This window comes from Lepisma saccharinum, chromosome 26, assembly GCF_977018435.1.
Source record: "Lepisma saccharinum chromosome 26, izLepSacc3.1, whole genome shotgun sequence".
Classification (NCBI taxonomy): Eukaryota; Metazoa; Arthropoda; class Insecta; order Zygentoma; family Lepismatidae; genus Lepisma; species Lepisma saccharinum.
This window is the reverse complement of record NC_139254.1, coordinates 21,856,673-21,876,783: the sequence shown is the minus strand read 5'-3', so window position 1 is coordinate 21,876,783 and position 20,111 is coordinate 21,856,673. Positions and strand designations below refer to the sequence as shown.

General features: G+C 37.6%; 1 long non-coding RNA gene across 1 annotated transcript in view; it reads left to right on the top strand.

Moving 5' to 3' along the window:
* Positions 1 to 18,538, top strand: part of LOC145979587 (uncharacterized) — an 85,330-nt gene extending 66,792 nt beyond the window's left edge. Inside the window, exon 2 of the long non-coding RNA XR_014440794.1 lies at positions 18,282 to 18,538. This is a non-coding gene — a long non-coding RNA (uncharacterized LOC145979587). The remainder of the gene's footprint in view (positions 1 to 18,281) is intronic.
* The last annotated feature ends 1,573 nt before the right edge of the window (positions 18,539 to 20,111 follow it).

Here is a 20,111-nt window from a genome sequence, read left to right as displayed (position 1 = left end):
CTCTAATCGCAGTGATTTAAAAGTTGCCAGTGCGCGCATTCAGGTGATAAAAAAGTGGCTCAACCAGATATATTCTTAATCGCTAGTGCGCGCTAGGCCTAAAGAAATAAGTCTTGTGAGTTGAAGAAAGTTGCAATAGCAATCGAAGCTGTGCTTGGGGGAGGAAAAAGTGCGGGACAATTTGTCAGGAGCTCTGTGCGAATTTTTAAAGTGAAAAATCATCAACTTTGCTACGAGATTACTGATCATTATAATAAACACTAAACAATATGACATTATTTTGGAGAGATCGCACGGAGCATCGCAAATGAAACGAAATGCCTTACTTTTTTAAAACACGGATGTTATTTTCATTATTTTAATGGTAATTTCCACATTTTAATTTTCTTAGGATACATTAGGGGTGCCCTGGCACCGCTGACAGCCCCCATGCGCACGCCTATGGTGTCAAATGTGATTAAATTTTACTGGAAAAGCTTGTTAAAGTAACGTAAACTACTACATTTGCATAATGCGAGACTTATACTAGGTTGTATCAAAAAGTAAGGTGAATTTTCGATTTATTGAAAAACGTGCATAGAAAAAAATATGAAACTGTAGTATGTTTGACATATGGTAGCTATCACACTAAAATTCGACATAGGAACCACTGCCTTCGTGGGCATATCGTGTGAGGTGAGTCAGGGAAATGCCCATTCGGTGGTGTTTTTGGTCCTCACTCAGATTTTTGGGCACCCAGCGCGCACACACTTTCCTGAAGAAAAGTTGGTCATGGACGATACTCCTCACTGAACCATATGAGATGTTCAATGCATCAGCAATGTCATGCAACCTGACTCCTTTGTCTTCACGAATCATCGCATCCACGTCTCACACATTGCTGTCGGTGATGGACGTTGCTGGTCTGCCACTTCTGTCATCATCTGTCACAGTACTCCTACCACTTGCAAATGAGTTACACCACACATACACTTGTTTCTGCGACATCACACTCTCTCCATAGACCTCCAATAATTCTCGATGAATTTCAGATGGTTTCTTTCCCTTGACCCATAAAAAACGAATACCACTGCGCACCTCCTCCTTGGAGTAATGTTCAAGTCGTTGCGCCATCTTTGAATTGCTCTAGGTACCAGACGGGTTGACGTAGAAGACTCTAATTGTAATCAGACTTGCATCACCTTGGTATCTGACTCATACAAAAAATTTAATTAGCTACACAAAAAACTCTGGGTATTACAGACAAATTCACCTTACTTTTTGATACAACCTTGTAACATAACCCGTGACTGCCAATCTTCAACTGGTAATGGGGTGACGTGGGGTCAGCCGTTACAGGAGATTTCCGAAACCGGGTTTTGCTACTCACTCGTAGCTTCCCAATTTCCTCACGATGGTGGGTTGCCACCGGTCCTAAACAAACGCCGAGAACCCAGAGACTGAACCCAGGCGGATTCGAACCCATGCCGTCCCGCAGTCGGAGTCCAAGGCAGTAGCGGCTTCTGCCTGCCTATTCGCACGTGCACACCCAAATAAATCTGTAATGCAAATCATTATTATTATTATACTTATTTATTGAACTCTATCTCCTTCGAAACATCAAGTGTTCTCACGCCGCTCCACCAAGAGAGATGGTGGAGAAGCCTACGATCCGTGATATCAACCCGCGTAGACCAGCCCGCGATCGAGGCAGGAACACAATGGTAGTTTCGCTCGTTATGATGCTGTTGCAGCAGTCGCGTGGAGGACGCTGATTGGGTGTTTTGGCTTGAGCGCCGTGTGAGGGGAGGTTGCATCATTTAGGAAGGCTGTGAACGCAGCGATCTGTGTGCGAGCAAATGTAGTGTTGCAAACCCATTCCATTGGAGATCGTGTGACGGAGTCGAGCCAACCCATACATCATCGCAAATTGAGGGATTTTTTTTATGAAAGGGAAATTTCGATGGTATATTGTCCCGAGCATAACAGGGGAAGAAAAGGAGGAGAGGGCAACTGAGCAACTGAAACCAAAACGGGTGTTTTAAGCATGCCTTTGCTTCGTGCATCTTCGTCAAAATAAACGACCTCTTTGGCGCAGTAGCCGAATTATCAACCCGCGGGGAGGGAGCATGCATCAAATAGTCAGCTGTTTTGCATTGTGTGGCTGTTACTGCGTTACAAAATTATTTAACTCTGTCTAAAGGTCGTTCCTGTTTCAGTGCAAAGTGTTTGATTTCATGATGAATAGGGAAACTGCACATAGCGAAAGCAGAGTTAACGTTATTGAATTTTTAGAGGGAAGTTAGCTACACAGCCTGTAGCAACTGCAGTAATATATGGATACAACGGAAGAGAAGGAAAATTCTGAAGTACGATTACGAAGTAGGGCAGTGTGAACTTAGTGAGTACTGTTATTTGCTTTAACAGTTATTATTCTCTTGATTTCGCTTGATTTGCTTGGTTTGATCAGTCTGTCATTAGAAATAAACAACAGCTAGATAGATTACAACTGATTTCCTCCATGTGGTAGTTGGATCGGCTTCTTTGGTGTACGCCAATGTTATTATTCTCCTTGTTCATTAATATCAGCAGAGCGGGGAGAAAGTTTCTACGAAATATTTTGCAAATCGACAATAGTATTGATATTGTAGATCAGTATTTCTATGTTTTGAGTGATTTTGTCAGGTTATCGAATGCTGAATTACATACTGCAAATAACATCGCTCTTCTCGTGATTGGCTGGATAATTTCCGAAATATTTGAATTTTGTAAAAAAATTCGTGTTAAAAATATCATGAAATACGTATAACTCTGTCATAGCCCCATTTTCAGTGAAAGGTGATCAAAACTTGGGTTCCCAATATATTAAGCTTCATTATGTACGCCAAAACGGGTGTGAGTATTTCACAGGGGTGGTATAACACTTGTGGACGATAGACTGAAGTGCACACCCATAGAGCCAGACCACGAGCCGCCACTTGTCCAAAGCACAGCGCCTTAGAGCGCACGGCCACGGAGGAGAACATGCGAGACTTATAGGCTCGAAAATAAGTTTAGCTTGTAATTTCATCCCCTTATAAGCAATTTCGGACGACGATGAACATTTTTGGTGTTATCATGATGATAAAAAAAATAAGGTTTTTACACATTCGTGTGATTTAAATTAAACTTTTTTGCATGGCTGACCGTACAACCTCCAAAATTATACTATTATTTAGTCGACATATTTCAATATTTTTGGAACAAAAATATTTCAAAAAGGCGGAAACCGCACATAACAGAGATATTTAACCGCGACGGTGACCATAAAAAAAAAAAAAAAAAAAAAAAAAAAACACACGCAGAAATTCAATCATCATTAAACTATCACAACTGGCAAAAACTGGAAATTGCTATCGGCATCAAACCTAACATCCCTAAAGAAAAGAATCATGAAGAACTACTTACACACTTTCAAAATATGTACGTAGTTGTACGTAGTTGTAAAGTCGCAATAGGTAATTCTTGTGAACGCGTCGGTATTCGTGTTACCAGCGTTCATCCATTTCTCGCATCCTGGAGCACTTACACACGCACACATAAATACAAGCCCGAAATGCGAAAATTCTAACATTAAACATAACACGCCTAACGTACCACAAACGTAATATTACTATCGCAATGATGTCAAGACCATCGGGCCAAGTTCCTATTGTTTAATTAAGAATTTATCATGGTACACACATGGGCGTCCGGAAAGGGGGGCAAGGTGGGGCCGTGCCCCCCTGGAAAATGAAAGTCAACCAAAAATTATGTATTTCACACATATAATTTCATTTTAGCCACAATAATATGTGTTAATTATTGCATTAACACCATAAATTCAAATTTAAGCAATGTTTTTTTAGGGAACTACACTCTTTTGGGAGAAAATGTGATTTGTTTGCCCCCCTGGAAAAATGCCTTCCTTGCCCCTCCCTGGAAAAAAATCCTGCGGATGTCCATGGGTGCACATGGATTTACATGGTTTGATTTCTAATTATGTCTGGTAACACATACTTCAGTCTTAGTGATTACTTACTGTATGTTTGCTGGAGAACGATTTTTACCTTCCATAGCTATACTCCTACTATATAGACTAATTCTTTGTTTCCGAGCAGCCATTTGTTTGCCGCTATCATTTATGCAGACTCCGTGGGGGTGTGAAGGGGTATTTTTCGTTAAATGCTTTCGTTTTTAGTTTAGGCGGGTCAGGTTTAGGGCTCCCAGCATGGTACTAATTTACTATTCATCGGACAGATTTCTTCATTTTTACACAAGAAACTACTTACGGTAATAACTTCCTGTAGCATTGTCTAACATCTGGAAGGTGTTTTGTGTGATGTGGGAATGTTTCATAGCGGAAATTCATCATTTTTGTTGCAAAATAATTCTCCGACGGACAATAGCCTTTGGCGCGTACACCTTCGTACATCATCACGCGTCGTGATTGTGTTTTGTTCATGTTCGTTGGGTATCCAGTGTTTCGAACTGTCTGTGTTTGCAACGGAAGTTAGAAACATGACGTGTCGTGGATGCATGGTGAAATTCGTACCGGGTGTGGAAGATCCAGTGGATGTTTGAATTTAATTGAACACGGGATCGTGAAGAAAGGAAAGGAATGTCGAAAATGTGGCAGTGAATGTAAGCTACTCGTTAGAAGGAATGGGCTGTGGGTATATGCCTAATATGACGTGTCGTGGATGCGTGGTGAAATTCAGGTAAGTTTTCCGTATCCTGGAAACGGATTTCTTCAAATTTAAAAGTTTGGAGTTCATTTGAGGGCAGGTGACTCCGATAAATTTCTAACATGCCTTTAACAGGGACTCTATAGAAAAAGCCCGATAGCCGGAGCGGAGGCGGGGCTGCGGTAGCGGTAGCGGTAGGGGGCGGTAGGTCAATTACCACAGGGACGGAGCCCGGAATCGGTGGGAAATCTGGACTCAAAAATTTCAAACGAAAATAATTTTTTAGTTTAAATTTCCCACCGATTCCGGGACAGATAGCCCCAAAAACCATTCACGGATAGCGCCACAAAACATTACAATTTTCTTCGTAAAACAATGCGAAAAAGTTTTTTTTTTTTAAAAAAAAAAAAAATTAGATCAGATGAGCTTTGTTCACGGGTATTTCTTGGGTTCCGAAGGTTGAAACACTGCATGACGAATGAAAATCGACAAAACACAAGCACGACGCGCGATTATGTAGGAAGGTGTACGCGCCATATTGTGTCTCAGGCAAGCGAAAAGACTACGAGAAAGAAGTACTCGTAATGTGAAAAATTGCAATTACTTTGATAAAAAAAAACACGTCAATACATCTTAAGGAGTGTTCCGCGAAGCAGATAGGTAAGTACGTCAAAAATCGACGAAACGAAGAAGTTATAGGTGTCCGACGGATAGTAAATTCTTACCATCTAATCTCGAGTACAAAACACCCTTCGAGCCTCAGATGAAAATCCTCGAAAAACTCATGTCAGAGTCGATTGGAAGCCAAGAACACTTGCTCGCGCAACCTACATTTTTCAATTCATATTTTTTTGGTAAATAATAGTTAGCCAAACTATGAACTATGCGAATTAATTTATTCAAGCTTCGAACTTACTCCCTCAATTGTTTCCAGTATTTTAAAGGACTTCCTAGTAGTTCTATAAAACTTGAAATAATCGTGGCGTACATAACCCTTACCCAATCTTCGCTAAAAGTGTAAACGTTTCCACTTTTTCGCGGATACCGGGGGTCAACAGCACCCTGAGGGATCAAGAGCACAAGAACTTGTAAAAAGTGGTTTAATGTTAACTTCAGACACGGTGGTTAATGAGAACTAGGTCGACCAACTGTGGCATCCAAACCACTTACAGAATATCGAACACGAACTCGTTGAATACAATACGCTTGCCTTAACAAGGAGGCTATCATTTGGGAGGTAAATTTATTAATAACAAAGCATTTTGTACCACACGCACACCTTGAATTTGTTCGCACGAAACTGTTATGTTCAGAAAGAAACCAAGGCCTGGCACTTGGTGTCTCGATGCACGGTATATTACGTACAAGATAAAGCAACGAACTGTAACAATACTGAAAGCTATTGAAATTACTTACCATGCCAAGGTTCTTCTCTTCAAAATCAGTATAGTGTAGACTTATGACTCCCCAAACGCATTCAAATAAGGCAGAACATAACAGTCATGCGAATCACATACATTCACACCGTAAGTCCCGCCACGTTCACAAGCAAAACGCAAATATGCTGACTCACGCGCAGAGCAAGTTGTGTGTAGGTAGAGAGCGTTGTGGATGCACTCGGCTTACTGTGGAAATGTTCTTTGCACAGAGCATTCCTTATGTATTGGTGGAGAAGTTTTTAATTTAGAAGGGCTGTTAAGCTGCGAATTACTTTTATTAATAAGGCATTACGTTTTCTCATATCCTTTGCAAAAAAAGGGGTACAAAATACTTACCAAGTCTCTAGCTTAAGTATTTTTTTAACCAAATAATAATAATTGTGTGCTGCCTCTATGAACAAATACATCTTTGATATCTTTAGATTTTGTCAATCAAGAGAGGATTTATGAAGGGGCTCAGAGGCGTAGCAAAGGGTGAGCTAGGTGGGCGATCACCCAGGGCATCGCGTCCCATGGGGCATGGTATAAAAATTGGTGAAGGAACACTCACAAACACCCCTGCCTAGGCCGGGATCCGAACCCGGGACCCGTGGCGTATTAGCGCGCTGTGCTAACCACTGCGCCACAGAGGCCGGCAAATTCTAGAAGGAAACCTGATCGTCAGAAGGATGCGATAGAGAACAATCAGTGGCGTACATAAACTAGTCGTTAATTGCTTTAAATAATTTAATTAAATTCAGATTTAGAAGTTTGTTTTTATTTATTTTTATTTAATTATTTACTGCCCTCAACAGAAGGCAGTTTTTTTGTTTTTTTATTTATGTTGTGTACATTATTATTAAAAAAAGCACTATTAATAAAAGAGTTTCTTAACTAAATTGTTATGCTACATTTTCTAAAAAATGATAATATATATCCAAATGTGAGGTTAGATTCACAAATCAAAGATTCCAAACACTGAGGAAGAGGAATTGCACAGTTACACACAGAACTCAAAGTGTGTCAATTGACACACAAAAGTGCATCATTTTTTTGACTCCAATGACACATTAAAAATGCATCAAACCAAAAGATGCACCTAAATGCATCAAAATAAATGTGTCAAATGATTCACTAAAATGCATCAAACTGAAAGATGCACCTAAATGCATCAAAATAAATGTGTCAAATAACACATTAAAGTGGATATTTCGTTTGATGCACCAAAACGTGTCGTTGGAGTCAAAAAATTTGATGCACTTTTAGTGTGTAGAGTGACACATTCAAATGCGTCAATTTTTTTCCTTTTCTTGCTCATGGGGGTTGCATACCTGCAAGGGAAGTGTTTCAATATATTTCTCCACTGTAAAAAATATTGCACTTTACAAACACTTTCTTGAAGCACTTCACATTTAATGTGCTTCAGAAGTGTTGAAATTGCTGAAAAAGTGATAGAAAGGAGTATTGTCAATATTAAATATTCTGCAAGTGTGTAAAGTGCATTCTAGAAATTATTAATTATTTTTGATCATCTATAGTAGGCACACATTTAGAACATGCTGAAAACACATCTTAGCACACAATGAACAAATTCCTTATTACTGGAAGATGGAGAGATGCTTAGTGTAAATTTCTCTAGTGTGTTAAGCTACACTTAACTAAATATTGGGCTTTTCTTGTTCACATTTCTGCACATATAAACACAATTTTCTGTTCCAAAGTGGCATGGCCTTGTGAGTGCATGGTTACATGTGCAAATATTGAATTGAATATTGAATACATAAAAATAACACTTTCAGAACATACTGAAAATAACTCTTGCACAAAATGAGAGATTGTAATCATTTTTAGGCTGTGAAAAGGAAGTAAATTGAATTTCTTTCCCATTTTAATCTACATGTTTATGTCTTACCGTGAACATGCAGATTAACAATCACAGAAAAGTAAAAAAAAAAAAAATCAATTATGAACAAGAACTAAATGATGTAGGAGTAAAAAGCATTGTCATTAAAGAGAAAAGATATCAACACCTTGTAACTTAAAATTAATATAAAACATAGAAAATCTATGAATACCATTTGCAATCACACCAATGTTGTTAGAGAACAATAAAAGAACTTAGGTGCGATTCATACTAACAAATGATACAGATAATCCTGAGACAGAACATTTATTGTTTGACACAGATACACTGGTGCTTAATGCACATTCTGTTTTAAATCCTTGAACTTCTCACATAAGATAGATGACTTGAGGCGACAGTCTCTATTTATGACCTAATAGTATGTACGCGACTACTGCCATACATGTACCACAGTTTTCGGAGTAGTCTAATTCAAAAACATAGTACATGTCAACAAGTGCACAGATAAATGTTTGTAATGTGGCACATTGCACTTTCTAGCATCCAGCTACCAGGACAACTTTCCTTCCACTAATAGTGCCAGATAAGGTGCTTCATTCTCAAAATCTTCTGTTAGCAAATGGCGATGTTTCCTGAAAATAAATTAATGAAGCACTCATAAATATGATATTTTCCTTTAATTTTATTACAAAACATCTTATGTCAATTGGCACTGGGAAAATATTACCACATGTAAGTGGTGTAAATATAATAGCAATAATAATTTTGTAAAACTCTAAGGGAGACAGATTCTGTTATATGCTTATAGGCCAAAATGAAGTGAGTTTACACAATACACACAGGTTAAGCATAAATTTTCTTATTGATAACCTGTTCAAATCAATTTCCAAATCCAACCAGTTACGAACAAGTTTAGCAATTGAAAAGCACAAACAGGAAACAAAAAGAACATTCAATTCAGTTAATGTACATTACTTTTCTGTTCATAAACCTTTATCCTCATCAATATATAAAAATATGATTTAATAAATGGAAGACAGTAATTTTTTCTGTTGCATATGAATGTGATACAGTGGGTACTTTATCACAGAGGAACATGATTTGGAGCTTTAAAAATAAAATAATGAGGGACATATGTGGACTAATACAGATTAGATGAAGCAGAACTGAAAATATTACATAGTTTTAAATGGTGTAATTTGTATATGATTTACAATCAGAAACCCTTTATAATTTATCCATCTCTTCCCTCCACCTTTCCATCCTTTTCCTTCCCACCACCTCTCTTTCTCCCACATAACAAGCATAAGCGATTAGAGAGGGAGAGGAGAGAGAGAGATGATGCTCTCTCAAATACACATATTTCTCTCTCCTCTCTCTCTTTCTCTTGGAGAGACTGCAAAAGGAAAGAAATGCAGTGACAGAAAAAGGGAGAAGGGGGAGAGAGAGAGATGACAAGAACATATATATATTTGTCTCTCTTTCTAAAAGAGACTCTCATATATCTTGGAGGGAAGAAAAATGACAGAAATGGACTGAGAGAGAGAGAGAGAGGTAGGGGGAAGAGGGAAGGAAAGAAATAAAAGAGAGAGGGGAAATAGAGAAAGAAGGTGGAAAGAAAGAAAATGGAGAAAAATAAGAAAGAATGACAGAAAAATGCAAACAAATTAAGGGAGAAAGAGATTCCTCTCCTCCTGTACCGCTTTCCATGACTTATTGTCATTGTAATAATTAAATTTCCAAGCCTTTCATGGATAGCTTGATGTGCTTAAAAGTATGTATGGTCATGAAAAAAAAAATATTAAAAGCCATTCATTGCGTATCTCAAGCAATTAAGAAAATGAAACAGAAAATACATGACAATATGTATATATAGTTATTTAAAATTATTTATCAGTTGCATTAAAATAAAATATTTTCAGGGGTGTATCCTGAATTTTCCATATGTGGGTGTAAGTTTATATTTAGGGGTGGTACGCTAAATTTAGAGCCAAAATGATCTTATTTCATTAGCAGTTAAAAGCAAAATTAAACATGAAATTGACATAAGGTTCTTATTTGTAATGCCTACAAGTATAGAAATCATTTTCCACAAAAGAACTCCACCACTGAAACAAATATAACATCAACTCTCTGGATTTTGTATACAAGTATGAAACACATGTCGAATAATTTACACACACATTGAGAGAGAGAGAGGCGCAACAAAGTTAAGCATATTGAATTAACCCCAGTCTCATATAAAAAGCTAGGTATTAAAGGTGATAAGGGGCTTAAGAGCTGATCATTATGTCATCCAATGAGAAGCTGTTTGGATTTTGAGTTATGTTTCAGTTATCACGATTTTAGAAAGGGGGTACATATACTTATTTTTATTAATAAGTCCTCAATTTGCCATCTTTCCTCTCTTTGATGTTCTCTTTTTTTAGAAATACTTGACCAAAGAGGTGGTTATGATCCCCAACAAACCCCCTTGAGCACACCACTGGATGTTATTTGAAGCAGTTTATTTAATGAGCCTAAAATCTATCAAATGAAAAAAATATTCTGAAGACATTTTAAATTAATTCAACATGGAAAAATTCTATTTACATGTGTTAACTTGCAAATCGTAATTTCAACCATGGGGAACATTGCACCATGGTAAATTTTCTGTGCAAAGTGAGATTTTCTTAGCACACATATTCATGTTACCAATAACAATATGTAACACACACTAACCTTTTGCTTGCATTGTTGGTGGGTATCAACAACCAGATAATAATCACTCTTCAGTGATTCACAATCCTCTGCAAAAGAGCTTCTGAATATTTCTGTATTGTCTTCATGAAGGGAACAACAAGTACCTTAAAAATAACCAAGAAAAACTTTGTATAAGACATGTACTTGGGATAAGCAGGAAAAACGAAACTTAGTGATGTCAAAACAAAATACTAGCTGAGTATAATTTTAATGGTAGAGCATTCAAAAATAAAAGTTTTATACAAGTGCTAGAACGATCATTTCATTCCTAATTACTAAGATGAGTGAAATATCATATATATTTTTTTTATTATTGTTTGAAATATGTTAGTTCGACATTATCCATTGCGTATTTCTTGAAACTACACATATTAAAAGCACTAGACAATTGATAATATCCAATTAACATTGCGTGCTAAAGTAGAACCCAGTGGCGTGCCCAAGGGGGAGTTGGTTGGTGAGGGTCATAACCCCCTTTCCCTAATACTCTTAAAAAAGAACGTGAGATGCACGAAAAGATGGCAAAATGAGGACTGACTACTAAAAAAAACACAGGTAGAACTATTGTCTCTAACATTCAGGGATATTAAAATAATATTTCTGAACTTTCGTAAATAAGATTAAGATATCCTAAATTTTTTCTGTATGTACGCCTTCTCAATTTTTATAAAAGAAGGAACAAAAATTCAGTTTGTGTAAATTCGATGTGGGTTGATGATTGGTGTATGCAACAATCGGAACCTCTGCAGATTGCTTTTCTACATCTCTTTCTGCCTTTCGCTCGTTTCCCTATTTATGTACGTTCCCCCTCTCTCGCTTCCCTATTTCTCTCTCTCCCATGTATTTTATTTCCCTTCGGCCTCTCCCTCTCTTCCCCAGATTTGCATCCCCCCCCACATCTTCGGTGTATGTCTGTGTATCGCTTATTTACTTCGTTTTATCTTTCACTTACGATTCTCTTCTCTTTACTTCACTCTCTGTCCGATTTTTTCAATCTTCTCTCTTATGAGTGTGATGGCATGTAAACAAGTTAGACACACTGACATCATGTTCCATGTCATCATAAGAAAGAAGCACGTTAAGGGAGATAAAAGAGATGAAAGAAGCGGCAGAGAATTTGAGAAAGGAAGAGAATTAAAAAGTCAGACGGAGTGAAGGAAAGAAGAGAATCACAAGTGAGAGACTGATAAAGAAAAAAAGAAGTGAGGCATGGACGTCCGCAGGATTTTTTCCAGGGAGGGGCAAGGAAGGCATTTTTTTCCAGGGGGGGCCAACATGGCATATTTTCCCCAATAATAGTGTTCATCCCTCAAAAAACATTGCTTAAATTTGAATTTATCATGTTCGTGCAATAATTAACACACATTATTGTGGCTGAAATTAAATTATATGTGTGAAATATGTAATTTTATGATGACTTTCGTTTTCCAGGGGGGGGGCACGGCCCCCCTTCCGGACGCCCATGAAGTGAGGTGCGTGCACACACACACGTTTGAGAGAGACAGGAGGGGAAGAGAATTTTTTTTTAATCCACTTTATGTACAGATAGCCTGATCATAACTGGGCCTACAATTTAAGGTGGGATCCGAACCAACGTGGAATGCGTCTTCACCGGGTATCGAGCTCGAGATCCCTTGATTACAAGGCGACGACGTTACCACTACGCCACCGGGAGGCCGTAAGAAAGAGAGAAAAGAGGCGAAACACATAAGCCAGGCAGAGAGAGGGGAGAGAGAAGAACATGAAAGAGCCAGAAAGAAATAGGGAAGCGAGAGGTAAATAAAATAAATAGGGAAGTGAAGGAGAGAGGAGAATAGATAAACAAGAGGGGGGAGCAGGGACGGCGCCAGGGGTAGGCACCCACCCAATCAAATTCAATAAGTACATATACATGGAGATATATGAATAATTCGATAAATAAGTGTATTCTGGTGTTCATAACATGTATATTTTACTTGAGAATATTATCTATGCTAGAAATATTCACATATTATCAACCCATAAAAAGCCAATTTTGTCATTAGAAAGTGAAAGTAAATACTAGAGCTATTGAAACAAAAATTGTGATAAAATGAATACTTCCATGATTAAAATCAGCTAGTAGGCTTAGGAGGCTCAAAATTATGCAGGGTATGATCAAGATTAGATCAGAATTTAGGGTGAACTTGAGGACTGTAGCTCCGAGCCTCCACATACGTATATAAATCCCACCCTGGGTATGGTTAAAATAATCTCCAAATAAACAAATAAAATCATCATCTTAGCCTTACTTCCTCCGGCAACACAATACATTATTTTGACTTTTAATTATTATTATTAGAATAATTTAATCAAGAAGACTTAGATGGGCAGGCCATGTGACACAAATGGCAGAGGAAAAAAATAGTTTACAGGATTCTTGTTTGGAAACCTGATGGTAAGAGACCAGTAGGAAGGCCAAGACGAGGATGGAGGGGTAACGTTGAGATGGACCTAAAAGAAATCGGCAAGGATCGAAAAGATTGGATTGATCTTGACCCGAATAGGGACAGATGGAAGGCTTCTGTTGCTGAAGCCATAAACCTTCGGGTATAAGTATGCTAGAGAGTATAATATAGTTTGTATTTAGCTCGGCATTAAAATTCCAGAAGTGTGCCTTTTTTATTTCATTGCAATGTTTTTCAAATATCAATATGGTATGCGAAATATCAACTTTATATTCATTCTACTAATAAGAAGGAATCACAATAATCACTACAATACTGCAGTGAATAAATTTTAATAAACCAGTTATGTATGGAAGAAGCTACATAATTATTCAATTGCTAATGAGTGGCTTATCCTATTTAGAAATCCTCTTTCCACACATAAATTTTGCCACATGAATCAGCCGAAAAATGTCAACAGAATCTGTAGATGTAGCTGAAGTAGAGAAAAAAAGTTATGTCACGAAGTATCCGGAAGACGATTTTATTAGTTTGTTTATAAATCCACTTTTATACTCAGATAGGCTAATCGGGACTAAACCTACAGTTTAACGTGGAACCAGTGTGCATTGTGCTTCCACCAGAGGAGGAGGGAGTCGAACACAGGACCTCTTCATTATAATGCGACAGCGTTATGCCTTTGTGGAAAAATATACAGAAAGAACTCGCACCAAACGTGGCATTTTATCACTACAGAAGATGCGTCCATTTTAAGAGGGTGATTGTCTGAGACAAATATTTGAGACTTTCGGAAAACAACATCATTGTTCACGGAATTAGCTGCCTTGATCTACTAATGAAACGCTGTGCAATTGAAACTACCATCTCAACTTTCTAAGAGGTATGAACTAATGCAACTCCATTTTTGGAAGAGTAAGTTGTGGTTGATTTGTTATATTTAACCTTTAAACCTTTCGAAAGTAATCCCTCTCTCGCCGCGCCCTTTGCGCGCGATTTTTAAATTTTTACACTTATTTCAGAAAAACGTTATATCTCAGACTATTTGAGCAATCTACTTCGGATAACTTTTGTTTGAAAACAAAAACATCGCAGCACGCGACCGTGTACAATTCAGAAAGCCCAAGTGAGAAAAACGGGGTTGGGAGTGGCCAAGTCCCCAAATTTCAATGAAAAAATCTGACGTTCGCCCCCTCTTCTTCCGTTATTTTGGAAAAGGGCGCAAACTTTTGCATTGTTTTCAAAGAATAGATTTTTCGCAACAAAGGGAACTTAACTTCTTTCAAGTCTCTAGTCCTCATACAGGCTGAAATATGACGCAATATGTCATATTAGAGAATAAATTAGTATATCTCGGAGACTATTTGAGCAATCTACTTCGGATAACTTATGTTTGAAAGCAAAAACACCGGAGCACGCGACCGTGTACAAATCAGAAAGCCCAAGTGAGAAAAACGGGGCTAACCTTTCGTTAAGCCTAGGAATACTTCATGGACAATGAACAAAGAATTTGATTTCCGTGCGTGTTTTAAATCATTCCTAATAAGACGTTCATTTTAATCCAAACATTCAGTGGCGGCGATTAGGAGGACCGGGAAGTGGGGGATGCAGTTCCATCGTAAAATTTTGCCACTTTTTGCCCCCGCACTATGGCCTCTTTATGCTAAGCCTTTTCTACCAAGAAAAAGTATATTGTCTTTGCCCCTCAAATGTTGGCACCCAGTCGCCGCTACTCCAAACATTCAGATAGATTTCTCAGTTGTACAAACCTTGTAAGCTAAAAAATGTGACCCCCAAAGAGTAAGAAAAGTATTTCAGTCAAGAACTCATACGATGAAAATACTATGCTCAGGAACATGCATTTAAATTACGAGAAACTTCACGATTATCTACCGTCGCACTTTCTATCATTGTCAAGTATATGCCTTGTATTTGCAACACAAGCTTAAACCTAATTCATATTTATTTCACTGTATTAACATGCATGAAAGAATGTGATTAGAATGTATGGCTGCGCATGGGTAAACACTTCCTTGAAATAATTGTGTCCATCAGAGACAAAGCGAAGGAAATGGAACAAGATGCGAGAATAGAATAGAAAAGAATAAAAAGAAAACAAGAAAGGGGGAGGGAAAAGAAGTAAGAAGAAAATCGGGAGTGTAAGAGAGAGGGGGATACATACATCTTACATACACCATATAAACTATATATGGTCTTACATTTATACTGCCCACCCTAATCTATCAATAAGGAGCTTCTACCCACCCGGTCGAAAATTTCTGGCGCCGCCCCTTGGGGGGGGGGGGAGAATAAAAGACATAGAGATAGAAAAGCGAGAGGATAGAAAGGAAGAAGTTAAAAAGAGCAAACAAAAATAGAAAACAGAAAGAAATAGAAAAGAGAGAGAAAGAAATAAGGGGAGCAAGGGAGAAAGATAGAAGCAAGGCATTCAGAAAGAGACAGAAGGAAGAGGAATAGTAAAAGATTAATGAAGACACAGACCGAAAATGTGAGGAGAAATATAGAAAAAGAAATGTTCGATTGATTGATATGTTGTTTTAAGTCCACTTTATGCACAGTAAGGCTAATTGGGACTGGACCTACAGTTTAAAGTGGAATCCAAACCACTTGTGCCTCCACCGGGTATCGAACCCCTTGATTACAACGCGACGGCCGACGACGCTACCACTGCGCCATCGGGGAGGCCCTAAGAAGAAATGTTCGAGACGACGGGAAGCAAATAGGAAGGAAGAGGTTCGAAGAAGAGAAAAAAAAATTCGGAACCAAATTTTATATGTATGTATTCGCTTCATGGCACTGGGGTTGTCCTCAATTGCAAAAATAATAAATTATGAAATATGCAGATAAAAGCAAAGAAACATTGAATTCACACCGAACACTTGTAGTTTTTGCAACTTAAGATAAACTATTGTGCTATATTAAATATTGGGTCCTGAAGCTGATCTCCCATTTTAATTCAATCGTTGGGACTGAACACGTGTTTCATTTTTACTCGAGCATTTGGAATTTAGTACTGAAATCAGAACTTCTACGGAAAAAAGCACAACATAAAATTGTAAATAACCTGCACAGATACTTACTTTTCTTGCTCCGAAAATCTGTAGATCTTCTCTCCTTGTGCAATCTGCAAACAACTGTAAAACACACGAGCACCAACAAACCACGTATCACCACAAATTCACAAGACGCCAACCACAGATGGAATGGAATGCACGCTTCTGGTGGTGAAAGCGCACAGCCTCCGCGTGCAAGCCTTAGTGATGAGTCAGTCACCCAGGAGTTGTTTACAAAGAATTGTCCTTGTCGGGCAAGTTGAAGGTGGGAGGTGGAGGGGGAGGGATTTGAAATTACATTGAATTTTGAGCCAAAATAACCATAAGTTGGGCCTATGCGAAAAATGTTAGGTGGATGTTACTAATATCAAATATCTTTTGTCTTTATTTGATTTTTGTTATTAACGTCGCTTTTCTTACACTTTAGGCTAATCCGACGATGAAGATGAGTGATGATATCATAAAATTGATGAAGAGAGACGCACAAAAAAAAAATCCCCAGCTCGGGATTTGAATTCAAGACCCCTGACATCGCAGCGCATTGAAATAATCACTCCGCCGCGGAGCAGATTAAGGGATCTTTCATATCTGTATATCATGAAAAAGTACAAAAAAGCCAAAGAACTGTTCATGAACAAAGTGATTTACTTAGATGCTTATGGAAACAAGCAAAACGAATCTAGTATCTACCTAAATAGCGTACACAAGTCTGAACTCGTTAACAACGCCAAAGGATTTTCAATATAATTTCAATTTTATGTTTTGTAAAATAATAATAATAATAACAAGCACTTTTTTCTGGCACCTTTTTATTTATGAACATGCCAAAATATTTTGAGTATTTTTTATGATGAACACAAGAACAAAGCAACTTGAAGAGTAACGGAATTTTCCTCCTAGAAAGAAAGCACTGATTAACAATACTAAAACGAAAATTTTAAGTTTCTATGACTGGAGGGCAAGATGTGTCCCCTCATCTTTCCTCCGAGGAAAAAAATCCTGCACATACCCTTACAATGCAGTTCTTGATCAAAGAGTTCAAATTACTTACCGTGCAGAAACAATGCATCAACAGAACATTATTACTGGCTTGAACATACAAGTGTGGCACCAATTTTGATATTTCAATTATAGGAAATATAATTTAGTTACTTAAAAATAAATTTACTTTTGTTCTCGATACCATACCTTATATTTTTACTTCGATCAATTTATGAGCTTGTAAATTAAGAATTCCTTTCATATTATCGTAAGTTATCGTAATATCAAAATTTATTTTCTGTATAAGTTAAGTAAAATCACCAAACAATTGCTTCGTAAGAATTATGCATGCAAGTGTATAAATTGAGAAATATACATTTCGATGCATAAAATTCCATCAGATGGGCAATTGACACACTAAGATGCATCAAAAGACACACTCCACAGTCGATATTCGCTTTGATGCAGTAAAAGTGCATCAAATCCGAAGACAATTTCCAATAATCCAAGATTACACGTTTGGGTGTGTCATTTGATGCACTAAAAGTGCATCAAATTCGCTTTGATGCATTTCGAGTTCTCTGTGTAGAAGTGTTTTGTAGAATGTATCTCTTTCTTGTATGTATCTATTACACTCAGATATAATATGGTGTACATCTGCCTTATTGCCACATGTACAGCTTGGGTTTTGTACAATCCGGACATTTTGTAAATGACTTTTAGTAGTTGTATGACCTGACCTAATACGATTTAACAGTACTCTCACAGTCCTTGTACCTTGAACTTTTGTACACCAGGGCCTGATTCTATTGAAATTAACTATCCTCTGATAAACACTGTCCGCATTTTGAAATTCACATTTGCACCATTCCTGCCAGTTTCCCTTCAACTTTTTCTTCACCCTCGGAAAAAAGGTCTGTGAAAAAATTGATGAACAATTTGCCTACTCCTACTGTTATTTTTGCTGTTAGCCGTACGTACACCCTACATCCTCCCAACACTTGATACACGGAGAAATGGAATCTCCATTTTTCTTTCTTTTTCTTTTTCAGTTAGTTGTCAGTTTGTCTAATTCACTCTTTCTTTCATTACAGGGTTGGAAATGATAAGCAATGTAGTGTTTCGAACGATGGTATTGATAGCAATGATGGAATATATGGTCACAACACCAAGTAACCTAAGGAGAAGAGTTGACAATGCATTTCTATGTGTCAATGTGGTTCCGGAAGAGCAGCTTGGCACTTCTCATGCAACAATTGTTTTCCACAAAGCCGAAAAGCTGACATTTTGGACATTGTTCCTGCCAGCTTCGTTGGAGCAGCCACAATACATATTAATTATATCGATATAGTGAGGAAAAACCAAATTCAGTTGGTTCACGCACGGTGAGAAATGAAATAAGCTAGTTCTTCAGTTTAAGCAAAGCTTTCAAAGTCTGATACATGATTATAAAGCTGAAATTGTTTATAGTGATAAATGTTAGTGTAAAACATTTAATTTTGATCACTGGAGAAAAGTCAACAGTCAAAATTCACCGACTCTTCTAATGTGGACAGAAAAACCTTATGACAAATATTGTGATTGCTGTACCATTGCTTAAAAAGCCATGAAACTGAAGCTTCATTCTCATCTCATCTCATTCTATAACTATTACCCATTCATGGAATCACACTGTAGAAGCACTGAAATACTAATTTGGACATATGAAGCAAATCGAATCTATAGGGTGGCTACAAAGTCCCGTTACCCCTATAATACGCAAACACAATGAACGATAATTCTTTTGAGTAGTTTTTATTAATAACAGACAATGAATTTACGAAATACCTCTGTGATATAAACCATTAATTATCCAAGGGATCAGTCTGTGCACCATCATTCTCATGGCACATTATAATACGCAGCTACGCTCAGATAACTAAATGCAACATATCGATTGATGCAACAGAATGCATCGATTGATGCACTAAAGTGTGTTTAATGGCTTCTTCAGAGAATCAGATTCACATTTGATGCATTTGGGTGCATTTTTGTATGTCGTGAAATCAACACCAAAGTGCATCACTTGATTCAAGTGAGGATTCCTTTCAGTCGAGATGCACTTCAATGCATCAGTTGATGCGTTTTGATGCACCTTCCTGCATCTTTCTTGATGATGCACTTAAACGTTTCGCCTGAGCTTCATAAACTCTGTAGCTCAGATCAAACGTTTAAGTGCATCATCCAAAAAGATGCAGGAAGGTGCATCAAGGAACATCAACTGATGCATTGAAGTGCATATCGACTGAAAGGAATACTCACTTGAATCAAATGATGCACTTTGGTGTTTCTTTCACGACATACAAAAATGAACCCAAATGCATGAAATGTGAATCTGATTCTCTGAAGAAGCCATAAAACACACTTTAGTGAATCAATCGATGCATTCTGGTGCATTAATCGATATGATGCATTTAGTTTTCTGTGTGTAGGTTCTGTGCGACATTTTGCAAGCAATGCTGGCTTAACACGAGTGAAAGTCCGTCTCACAGCATCTTTCAGTTCGTCAGTGGTACTGTACGATCTAAAACGAAAACAAATACTTTTATTATACTTTACATAGGGGTAACGGGACTTTGTGGCCACCCTGTACATCAGAAAAAAGAGTAAGGAGAAACATGCATAAGTGTAGAAACTTACCTTACATTGAAAGAGAGTTCGGGGTATTCTTGGATGTTGGGTAGCGTAGTTTCTAAAATAGCGAAACACATGAATTTTTCTTTTCAAATGATCAATATACACAATCAAATTGTTTGTAACTTCTGAAATGGGAGTAAGTTTTATCAATGGATCACGAATCGCTGATTGAAGACAAACCAGGCGATAAGCCTACTATGAAGATTATGATACCGCATACTAAATATTATATTTGGTATGAATAGTAT